The sequence below is a fragment of the Mastomys coucha genome, unplaced genomic scaffold, assembly GCF_008632895.1.
Source record: "Mastomys coucha isolate ucsf_1 unplaced genomic scaffold, UCSF_Mcou_1 pScaffold16, whole genome shotgun sequence".
NCBI classification, from domain to species: domain Eukaryota; kingdom Metazoa; phylum Chordata; class Mammalia; order Rodentia; family Muridae; genus Mastomys; species Mastomys coucha.
In genome coordinates, this window is record NW_022196898.1 from 106,616,026 (window position 1) to 106,628,580 (window position 12,555).

The 12,555-nt window shown below is 38.0% G+C and overlaps 1 pseudogene; it reads right to left on the reverse strand.

The window, feature by feature from the left end:
* Positions 1-1,441: 1,441 nt before the first annotated feature.
* The window catches only part of LOC116093339, a 53,553-nt pseudogene continuing 42,439 nt past the window's right edge, over positions 1,442-12,555 (reverse strand).

The following is a 12,555-nucleotide window of genomic DNA, read 5'->3' on the forward strand; positions in this document are numbered from 1 at the left end:
TGTAGCAATCACTCACATCCTTGTTAATTAAGAAGAGTATTAAAGTATCTGATTCCACAGGTAGATGCAACCATTTAAATTAAACTGTTTATTTTTAATAATCTCAATAGGTATCAATGATATTAAAGTGTGTGTGTGTGTGTGTGTGTGTGTGTGTGTGTGTGTGCGTGTGTATGTATTTTATTCTGTGTGTATTATATTCTGTGGCAAGTCTTAGTTCTTCCTGAAACATTATTGTTGTCTGAACAAAAAATCATTGACTCAAAATTTAGAACTCATATAATTTTATTCCACAGATTCATTAGCTACATGTATCTCTGTGTTTTCCATTTTTAAAACATATCATATGTACTTCTGATACCAAGATACATAGTAGAAACCTCAGGAAACAAAAATAACTGCGCAATATATATAAATGCAACAGCAAAGAAGTGCCTCATATTCTTATAGAATATGAATATGGAGAATGAAGATAACCTAATAATAGAAGTAAAATATCCTTATGTAAGGTACTCATATTGGATTTGAGCCTCCCAAAGAGCTGGGAGTGACTATCATTGTCCACCAGGAACAGTCATACTTTCTGTGTCCTTGGTTACTAAGGGATAGTTGTTTGCCAGGGCCGGGTTGGAAAGGCACAATGTTCAACCCCTATTTTGAAAATACCTCTTTGACTTAAAACTGTGCATAGACTTCTTTGACATCACATTAAAAATATATAAGAAAAAAAAGAAAATACTTCTGAAAAACAAGTTTCTAGACTTTGACTATTTAGTCAAAGACCTTCCCAGTTGTTTTGAATAAATTTCGTATAGGAATCATTTTATACCCCAGATACTTTTAATTGGTTTCTTCTCAGAAAAAGAGAAACCTGACATATTCTATGTATACATTTTTTTCATAGTCTTTATATCTATCAATTAGAGCGATAGCAAAAGATTACTCAAAGCACTGATATTCCCATAGAAAATGAAAATAATTTTTAAGATGAAAATCAGTCATTTTGTAATTACTAATTTCTTCATATCAAGTAAATTCCTTAACTTAATTCAATCTTTTTTCTTTAATCTACAAAAAAGAAAGGAATGCTAATTTTTTATGTCACAGGGACATCTTGAGTATCAGATAAATTGAGTCATGTATACACAAACATTTTCAACCCAGCCAGCTTTGTGTCCACAGTATCCCTTTAGTATTTACTGATATGTTTCTAAATTAGAGTTTTGCCCAATTAAACTACAAGTTCTCTTAGAAAAAATAAAGGATCATTGTACCACCTGTCAACATGGTAATTGATAATACTGTGGAAAACAACATTTTTTTTTCAGAATAAACCAATTTATTTTTTTTAAACTCACAATCACAATACGGTTAGTTCAAGGAGGCCAAACACTTGCCCAGTAACCAACATTACAAGTCTCAGTAAACATCTATACTTAGATCTCTTTCATGGCCATTGCAAAGCAATAGAACTGTTAGAAATATAAGGGTCCACACTTGTAATATCAATTATACAGAACCAATTGTACATTTCTTCAGCTTGAATTTCTTGATTAGATTAAACCATTTGTAATCCTGCATTGCCGCAGCTCCTCGTTGAAGCCCTCACAGAGCTTGCTTGACATCACTCTGGTTCTTAGCACACTCCAGAAACTGCTTGATCTCTAGAAAGCTAGGTCCAAAAGACTGCTGGTTCTGCAGCTGGGCTCCCTGAGGCTCCTGGTAAGTGATGTCAGGCTTTGAAGGCTCGGCATTACCACCTCCATGAAGACCCCAGTGATGGAGTGACCCAGGTTGTGCTCCACTGCAGAGCCCACAGCCACGCTGGCTGCAGTGGTAGCCATCTGGGCCATTAGGCCTGGCTGCCGGGGTGCAGTGGCAGGTGAGCCAACTGCAGATGGTGCAGCTGCTGCTGGAGGCTGAACTGCAGGTGCTCTTCGAGGGGGGGGGGGCTTCTACTTCCACAAGGCATCTTAACTGCTTCTAGTCTCAGCGTTCAGCGAAGACAAACTGCCGGAAAACAACATTTTAGAAAAGACCATGAAGACAATTTAGATTTACTAGAATAACATCATATAAACTATAATATATTCTAGGGTCATTAATGATATAACCTACTTATACAATATTAATAACATGTCAAAATTATTTTTATTTTCATTTTGAATTAGAAAGAGAATGCTAAATGCTAGACTGATTTAGCTGTGGATTCACTGAAAATCGAAATGAAATGTAGGTCTTTTGGTCAGAGAGCATCTCACTTAAAGAAGGAAACCTTTCATCTTAAAGAGTAGTTCTTTGCAAAGACACAAATAAATGAGAAACTCCTTGCAGGTTGTCAGGAACTGTGAAGAACAAATTAAAATGCCTGTTGTTTTCATGATTACAAATTACTAATGTATTCGAGGAACAGTGACCCAAAATTTTTTTCCCCAGAGTGAGGGTATGAGGGAAATATGACAATATAATCTAAGCAACTAGCTCTAAAATGAGCTATTAAAGAGTGGTCATGTTAGTTATAGAAAAAGCCACTGTGGATTCCAGACTACAGAAACTATGCTACCTCACATGCCAGATTGACCCATTCTCTTTATTAACATCACTCACTCATTCACTCACTCACTCACTCAATCACTCATTCAATCACTCACTCATTCACTCTCCTATCCATATACTCATTCAGAAAACACATTTGAACTCTTTGGCACTAACTGTGATGAATTCTGTGTTGCAGAATTAGAAAGCTTCATTCCTAGCTTCATAGGACTGACATCTCCACAGAAAAAAATTTACCCATCCTGTAACTACTTTTTTACGCAGGTTAAAAGGACACAGAAACATGTGCTGGGGAAAAATCATAATGGGAAGCTAGAATTCTATGAGATTAAGAGTGCTAATTAGAGGCTGAAGAGTTACTATTGGCTAAATGTGATAATTAAGATAAAGGAAATATTTTCTAGAGGAAAACAATTTCTACATGTGACCAAAGAACTGAAATAAAACAACACACTGGACAGGTGGTTCATTTTCACTCCAAACTGGCAAATATTGGGTACCCTACCCATGAACTGACTTTAGAAATATCATTCTCTCTGTTACTCCATGTCAGTAATGAGTCACAAAACATTCTTTTAGAGCAAGAGTCTGGAAGATAAATTTCCCCTTTTCAGGGAATAATTCAAGCTGTGTAGAAATGATCCTAAAAGTATATGAGATGATCAAAGAGAAAATAATAGATAATTCTCAGCCTACTTTCAGAGCTTGGCAGACATGATTATGCAAATATCTCAAATTGAGACAAATCTAAAAGCCCTTGCCCAGGATTAGCACTCTCTAAGGGGTCAAATGAGGTAATCTTCAGTGAGGTCACTACCTAGCCACTACCCCTTATATCTTTTCCCTTTTCATTCTAGCAGTAAATCTTCAACAGGGAATCTGCAGAATCTTGCCATGTGGGATTTGTGGTCTCAGATTTCCAAGTGGTAGAGCTGTGAGAAACACATATCTTGTTTATGCCACTTAAGACTCCCAACTTAACTGACTCTCTTCAGTGTCTGACTCTTAGGAAACACAGTCTGCATTAAACAAGATCTCTTCACTTCACCCCTGATTCTAATGTGGCCTTTGATTCAAATGAAGAGGATAGAACCCATTGAAATAAATACATTTCATACATAAAGACTCCAATATGCTTAAATGCATTCTGAATTGAAACTAGGGCTTTCAATTTAGAAAATATCTTCTCAACCCAAATTACTTTGAGGAGGTAACTGCCTGGTAAGCTCAAGGATATTCATCATATTCATAACTTGGGGATATGGGATGCAGGTATCTTGGGGATATGGTCTTCTGTCAGGTGGGAATAGAGAGATTGTCATTTGCAGAACATCTTGTCCCCAGTGGTGCTAAGTCACTTGAAATTCCCAACACCTTTGCAGTTTCCCTGAAGGCCTCTCTCTCACAGTCAGACTTCAAGATGCTACACTGCTCAGGCAGCTGATAAGGAGAGCCTACTTAGTCAGGAAAACCACAAGTAATTGCTGAAGCCTCTGGAAATAGAATACTTCTCATCAAAATTGTGTCTTTAAGCAGAATTGAGTTCTTCACTATCCATTACTTGAGAAGGGCAAGGTATTTATGGGAACACAGAAGGATCTGTATTTTTCTGTCTCTCTCTTTTCCTTTTATTTAAAATGGATTTTTTTCTCAGATTATATATTCTGATTACAGTTTCACCTCCCTCTACTCATCTTATTTCCTCCTCAGTCCTTTCCATGCAGACCCACCCACTTTCTGCCTCTCACTAGAAAACATACATTTTTTTAAGGGGCAATAGTAAAATGTAATACAATACCAAAGATAAAGCAAAAAAATAATATACCGAAATAGTACAAACAAAACAAAAAGCAAAACAAAACAGCAACAAAAGCCAACAAACCAACCAACCAAACAAACAAAATAACAGAAGGAAAAGACCTCAAAAACAAACAAACAAAAAAAGAGAGGCTCCACCTCTGTATTTATCAGGAACTAGTAGGGTCTCTCAGGAAACAGTAAAAACAGGCTTCTGTCAGCAAGCACTTGTTGGCATTCACAATAGTGTCTGGGTTTGGTAACTGTATGCAGGATGGACTCCCAGGTGTGGCAGTCTCTGGGTGGACATTCCTTCAGTTTCTGCTCCACACTTTGTCTCCGTAACTCCATGGGTATTTTGTTCCAGTTTCTAAGAAGGACCGAAGTATCCACACTTTGGGCTTCCTTCTTGTTGAGTTTCATGTGGTTTGTGAATTGTATCTTGGGTATTCCGAGCTTCTGGATTAATATCCACTTATCAGTGAGTGCATACCATGTGTGTTTTTTTGTGATTGGGTTACCTCACTCAGGATGATATTTTCTAATGTCATCTATTTGCCTATGAATTTCATGAATTGATTGTTTTTAGTAGTTGAGTGTTACTCTATTGTGCAAATGTACAACATTTTCTGTATCCATCCTCTGTTGAGGGACAATGGGTTCTTTCCATCATCTGGCTATTATAAGTAAGGCTGCTATGAACATAGTGGAGCATGTGTCCCACCATTGGACTGAGCACAGGGTCCCCAAAGGTGGAGCTAGAGAAAGGACCCAAGGAGCTTGAAGGGGTTTGCAGCTCCATAGAGGAACAACAATATGAAATAACCCCAGAGCTCCTAGGGATTAAACCATGAACCAAAGGTACACATGGTGGGACTCATGGCTCCAGTTGAATATGTAACAGAGGATGGCCTTGTCAGTCATCAGTGTGAGGAGAGGCCCTTGGTCCTGTGAAGGCTCTATGTCCCAGTGTAGGGGAATACCAAGGCCAGGAAGTGGGAGTGGGTGGATTGGTGAGCAGGGGGAGTGGGGAGGGGATGGGGATTTTCAACCTAGGATGAGATAGACCATATAAAGTGAGAGTAATTAACTAATGCAAAAATAAAATATAAACAATAAATTCAAAGTACATGGAATTAAAACAATAATATTCTGAGATATTATTTACATGGAACCCTATCAACATCTCTCAACAGTGATTTTTCTTCCTCTAATCTGAAGATATGAATGTCAGTACTGCCCAACTACCATTACCTTGGTTCCCAGGGTAATGGGAACAAAGAGTGTAGTGGAATAGTCTTTATCATGTACTTCATGCTCAGTCTATCTGCATGGAGCCTCAAAATGCAATAAAAAAGACACAAAAAACAGAGACCCACTCATTTGTATACATAGGGATTCCATAAGAGCACCAAACAAGAAGCTATAATATAGATGTAAAGGACATGTCAGGTTAAGAAATAGAAATAGAGAATAAGATATAAGGTAAAATAAAAGTAAAAACTGAAAAAAAAGTATAAGCCCTGATATGACATTGTGAGATAAGGAACCTCCAAAGATGCTGTTGAGTTCATTTTCTGTTGTCCATCTTCTGCTGGGCTTGTAGCCTACTCTTATGAGTAATTTGTTTCCTCAATGAGACTCCCTTGAAGGAAACTAAATTTTCACTTGCACGTGGTTATCAACTGATGGCTGCTTCTGGGTTGGGAATGTGGGTGAGGTACATGTCCACTTTTTTAAATCCTAGGACCCCACTTAGTGCATTCCCAGTCTCCGAGGTGCTCCCTCAGTCCCTGTGAGTTTCTTTATGTTTTGTTCTTATTGATTTAGATCCTTGGTTTCTTGATGTCCTCCATTCCCTCTGGCCTTTTAACTCTTTTCACTCCCTCTTCTGTGGGGCTGGAATGGGGGATTCCCTGAGCCCTGAGGAGAGGGATTTGATAGAAACATCCCTTTTAGAGTTGAGTGTTCCAAGGTCTCTCATTCTCTGAGTAATGTCTGACTGTAAATCTCTGTACTTGCTTCTATCTGAGCACAAGGACACTCTGATGATGACTGAACAAGGCACTGAACTCCTTACCTGGTAGGAGTGGCCTAAAGTTTCCCAGGAAATGCATGTGAAATTTAGGGGCTGGGATGCCATGTGTCTCTCCACTTAAAGCAGAATTTATTAGTGTGTTTGGTGTGTGTGTGTGTGTGTGTGTGTGTGTGTGTGTGTGTGTGTGTGTATGTGTGTGTGTGTGTGTGTGAGAGAGAGAGAGAGAGAAAGAGAGTATACATATATACATACATACCATACATATATACATACATACATACATACATATATACATACATACATATGAAAGTATATGCTTGGAGATCAGAGTACAATTTGTAGGACTTGGATATTTCTTCTGTTTTGTGTTCCTGAGATGGAACTGAAGTCATAGTTTTGCTCAAATGTGTATTTACCCACTAAGCTATCTAAACAGCCTATGGATTTTCCTTCCAAATAGAATATCTGAGGCAGATTTACACAAGGACCAGTAGTCAGAGAGAAATGCCATAGTAGCTTCATTCATGGGCCAGTGCTTATGCTATGATGAAGATCTCTAGATGTGGAGGTTAAGCTGACCTAGGTGAGATTGGGAAGTTTCCATTTCTACCTTTACCTATGTGAGCTTCTAGAAATACCTTTTCTCTAGAAATTAGAAGGGAGACAAACAATATTTGTAAATACAGGCCATATTGCTGTTTACTCTGATACCCTTGGAAAGACCTCTTTAAATGAAATTCCACTTACTCCACCAAAGTTTGTGTAAGGAAAGATTCTTGGTTTCCTTGGCAGATAGCACTTTATATAGTATCCTACAAGTTGGGTGTGGCTTTATTGTAAATTTTAGCCTTTTAATAATTACTTACTAAGATTTCTAGTTTAAAATTTTTGAGAATCTCATACATAAGTATGATTGTCTCTACTCTTCTCTCTTCCTCTTCCAACTCTTCTTATATTCCCTTTTGTTCCCTCTCAGACTGATGACTTCCTTTTCATTAGTTATTATTGTTACAGATCTGTGTTTCTCTAATATGTGAGATGAATCTAACATTAGACCTGTCAAACTATAGGTGTGTATCCAAGTGCCTGAAATTGCACCTACAACAGATTTTGCACTGCAGCCTCTAATCCCAGAACAACAATGCAAACCCCTGGATAGAAGTTATGTCTGCAGAAACTTATGGCCTGGTTACAGCTGCAGGGCTGTGGAGAGACTGAATTCCCAGAGTCAAATGATTTTATTTGGGCTACCTTTAGCACCCCCTCCAATAGCCATTCCTTGCCTATCTCTGTGTCCAAACTAACATCTTGTAACTAACAGGTAAAAATAGTTTAAAAATTAACATAGCAGACTACTAGCTTCCATCAACCCCAAAACTAAGAATGTCATCAGATAACACCTTAGGCCTATAGGAAAACTTATTCTATCTTGCTATAACTACCTGTGCTGGATAGTTTTGAAACAACTTGACACAAGCTAAAGTCATGTGAGAGGAGGGGTACTTAAGAAAATGGTTCCATAATATCAGGCTATAGGCAAGCCTGTAGGCCATTTATACTGTCATTGATTATAGAGGGCCCAACCACTATGGGTGCTGCTACCGCTGGGATGGTGGTCCTGAATTCTGTAAGAAATCAGGCTGAGAAATTAATGGGGAGCAAACTAGCAAGCCACATTCTTTCATGGCCCCTGTATCAGCTTCTGCCTCTAAGTTCCTGCCCTGTTTGAGTTCCTGTCTTGACTTCCTTTAATGATGATCAACGATGTGGAAGTATAAACCAAACAATTCTTTTCATGTTTTTGTCATGATATTTTATTGTAGGAATAGAAACCCTAACTAAAAACTACCTCTCTGATGTACTGACCAATGCATTTTAAATCCATCTTGATTTATGACTGCCTTTATTCTGTAAATCTACACAGTACCTTGAAACTGTTTCTATGGTGAAACATGAAATTGAAGTTAACATAAATCTGTTATCCTTGGTCAGGAACACTCAAAAATGGATTCAGAATAATCTCTTATTGCCTTTAAGATTAGAGCAGTAACTGTGTGATGACACTACTCTGCTGTTTTAGCCAAAGTGCCAAACCAACTGAGTTATGTTTGTGACTGAACCATCCTGCATGAACCACTAAGCTATGTGTGTGCCTGAACCATCCTGCCCTCTAGCTTTCATCCACACTGTTCCTTATGTGTGGATGAAATGTTGTCCACACCGTTGTATATACGACTGTCTTCACTTGAGACTTATTCTTTTGTACATGCTACTTCCAACACATGCCCTGGGTCTCCAAATCCTCTATAACAATGCCCTGTGCCCTATAGATGATAGATACCACTCCTTTTTAAAAAATGGAATGTGTCTTTTCCCATCTCATCAGTTCTGTAACGGAAGGATTCAAGTTGTTTTTTTTTTTTTTTTTTCTTCTCTGAGGTGCAGAGAAGAGAGAACATCTGAACCAGCACATGTTTCCCTGCTTCTGTTCCTACTTAATTGGTTATGCATTTTCTGTCCTGAAAGAAACAATCCAAGGAATGAAAATCTTTTCAGCAAACCTCAAAAAAATAACAATTCCACTACACAAAACCTTCAAAGTGTATTACTTGTGAGAACCCAAGTTCAATATCTAGAATCTACATAAAAACAGACTATGATTGTATACATCTGTAACTCCAGTACTTGGAGAACAGAGACAGACAGACACTCAGGGGATATCAGGACATAGCAGCTCTGGCTTCAGTGAAAAACTTTTCCTTAAAAAAATGAAGTACAGAAGACATCAACCTCTGTTTTCCATACCACAAACATGGGCAAACACACACATATGCATATAAAACATAAGTAAAAACACAACAATAATTTGATTTTCTTCTTTAAACTATAATAAACAAAATGAAATCATATAGTATAAGCACATAGATCTGGTCAAGGATTTGTGTTCAGAATAGGGAAAAGAATATTCACAGCTTAATAATAAGAAAAACAACTTCATTCTATTTAGGAAAATCATATGAAAAGAGACTTTACAAAAATGTTTAAATAACCAATACCTGAATAACAGAAAAATAACATGATCAGTTCTTAGAAAAGTGAAAATTCAAATTCATGAGGAACCACTGCTTGCCCATCATATTTGAAGAATTTAAACAGAGTGTGTGGGGACTTCAGTTTTCATGTTACACTGCAGAATATTACAGACACTCTGGAAAGTTTTCCTTAAATCAAAAACTTTAAGCTAAGACAAAAGTAAAAAGTTAAAATGCAACTCCTTAGATGGGGATTTTTTACTCCCTTCTAAGAAGGAATGAAGCATCCACACTTTTGTCTTCCTTCTTCTTAAGTTTCTTCTGGTTTATGGATTGTATTTTGGGTATTCTGAGCTTCTGGGTTAATATCCACTTATCAGAGTGCATGCCATGTATGTTCTTAGAAGGGGGTACAAAATACCTATCTAAGGAGTCTCAGAGACAAACTATGGAGCAGAGACTAAAAGACGGACAATCCAGAGACTGCTACACCTGGGAATCCTTTCAATATTCAGTCATCAAACCTAGACACTATTGTGGATGTCAACAAGTGCTGGCTGACAGGAGCCTGATATAGCTATCTCCTGAGAGGCTCTGACAGAGCCTGACTAATACAGAAGTATAGACTCACAACCATCCATTGGACTGAGCATAGGGTCCCCAGCGAAGGAGCTAGAGAAAGGACCCAAGGAGCTGAAGGGTTTGCAGCCCCTTAGGACAAACAACAATATGAACTAACTAGTAACCTCAGAGCTCCCAGGGACTAAAACATCAGCCAAAGAGCACATATGGTGGGATTCATGGCTCCAGCAGCATATGTATAGCAGAGGACGGCTTAGTCAGTCATCAATGGGAAGAGAGGCTCTTGGCCCTGTGAAGGTTTATGCCCCAGTGTAGGGGAATGCCAGGGCCAGGAAGTGGAAGAGGGTTAATTGGTGAGCAGGTGGAATGGGGAGGAAATAAGGTTAGTTTTTTGTTGTTTGTTTTGGTTTTGTTTTTGATATTTTTTCGGAGGGTAACCAGTAGAGGAGATATCATTTGAAATGCAAATAAAGAAAATATGTAATAAAAAGAAGTTAAAATGCATTTCTCCGGTATCAGTAAATAAAATCATGTCAATGGAGATGACACATGACTACTCCTAACACTCTGTTATATAATTTTACTGCCCCCAAATTGCAAATGCTGAAAATGCCCATCTATGGGAGGCTAAAGGATGTAGATATACACACAAAGTATGCTTACTCAACATAAAAACAGAAGTCATCTTAACTGCAGTGAAGAACCTTAAAAGTGAATTTGGGTTTTATAAAGTCACTGAAGAAATTCTAAATCATGGAAATCAATTTACTGCAAAGAGAAGCAGACTGTTGTTTGATTAGAGTGAAGGGAGAGCAAATGCTAGGTCCTAAGCTGAAGTGGTAAAAATCAGCTTAGGCCCTAGCATAAGTAGCTTCTTAATAAGTTGACTAATAAATCATTGTCCAATTCATAAATTGACTCAGATATCAACTGCCTTCATTTATGTTCCCTGAAGTTAACCATTCTAGGCTTTACTCAACTCACTTCTGTTCCTTGCATCACTTCCCAGCCACTATCACTTTATATTGGATCAATGCCTGTTCCCAACTTATGGACATTTGCAGACTACAGTTGGCAGAATTGCAGGATGCCTTCAAGATTATTGTCCCATTTTCACACAAACCCTTCTAATTACTCAAATATTAATCAATATGTTGCTACAAATGGAGTTTCACAGTTGTAACTAGGCCCCATGGACAGGTAGTCTTCACTGAGTCACTTAAACTCTTTAAATGTGGAGAGTTTTCCAGCAAGTCTCAGAGGTTGAATGTATAATATATTCAGTATTTTGTGGATACCACATATGACACTAATATCAAGGATTATGGGCAGCTGCTAAGTGATGATGGAAGCTTGTGCTTTACAAGTGAGGAAAGGATTTAAGAATCTAAGGATTTAAGACTCCCACTTTCTGTATAATCTTGGAAATGGTTTCTACATCAAGTACAACATTCAGAAAGGAACTCGGATTAACTAGACTGTATCAGTCTATGACATCCCCAGCATGAAGCCCATTCAAACTGTGACAAATTTCTGAATACAGAATGCTTTGCTCACTTATAGGTGTTTCTAATCTCTAAATTTTCATTAGTTTTGCAGCTTCCCAAAAATATAACAGTGATAGAGGCAATATCTTACCAATCTATATATATCGTAATTATTCAAATACTAAGTTCTCAAAATTTGCTTTTAGAAGTGATAGAAGAATAAGAAGCACTCCAGTCTGTCGGGGCCGGTGCCCTGATCCACTCCCAGGTGTTCTACCATTCCCAGGATCACAGGATCCCAGAATCACAAGATCCTAGAGACAGCTTGACTCCAAGGAGTTCTGACACAACAAGGATCAAAGGAAGGACAGGCTTCAGTCAGATTTAGCCAGATTGCACTAGAAATAACCAGATTGGGGTGGGGGAGAGTAAGAAAATAAGCAACACAAACCAAGCTTACTTGGCATTATCAGAACCCAGTTCTCCCACCATAGCAAGCACTGGACACACCATCACACTGGAAAAGCAAGATTTAGATCTAAAATCACTTCTCATGATGATAATATGGGACTTTAAGAAAGACATAAATAACTCCCTCAAAGAAATACAGGAGAACACAGCTAAACTGCTAGAAGCCCTTAGAGAGGAAACACAAAAATCCCTCAAAGAACTACAGGAAAACAAAATCAAACAGGTGAAGGAAGTGAACAAAACCATCTAGAATCTAAAAATGGAAATAGAAACAATAAAGAAATCACAAAGGGAGACAGACAACCCTAGAAATAGAAAACCTAGGAAAGAAATCAGGAGTCATAGATGCAAGCATCACCAACAGAATACAAGAGATAGAAGAGAGAATCTCAAGGGCAGAAGACACTTTAGAAAACATTGACACAACAGTCAAAGAAAATGCAAAAGCAAAAAGCTCCTAACCCAAAACATCCAGAAAATCTAGAATGTACTGAGAAGACCAAACCTAAGGATAAAAGGCATAGAGAGAGTGAAGACTCCCAATGTAATGGACCAGTAAATATCTTCAACAAAATTATAGAAGAAAATTTCC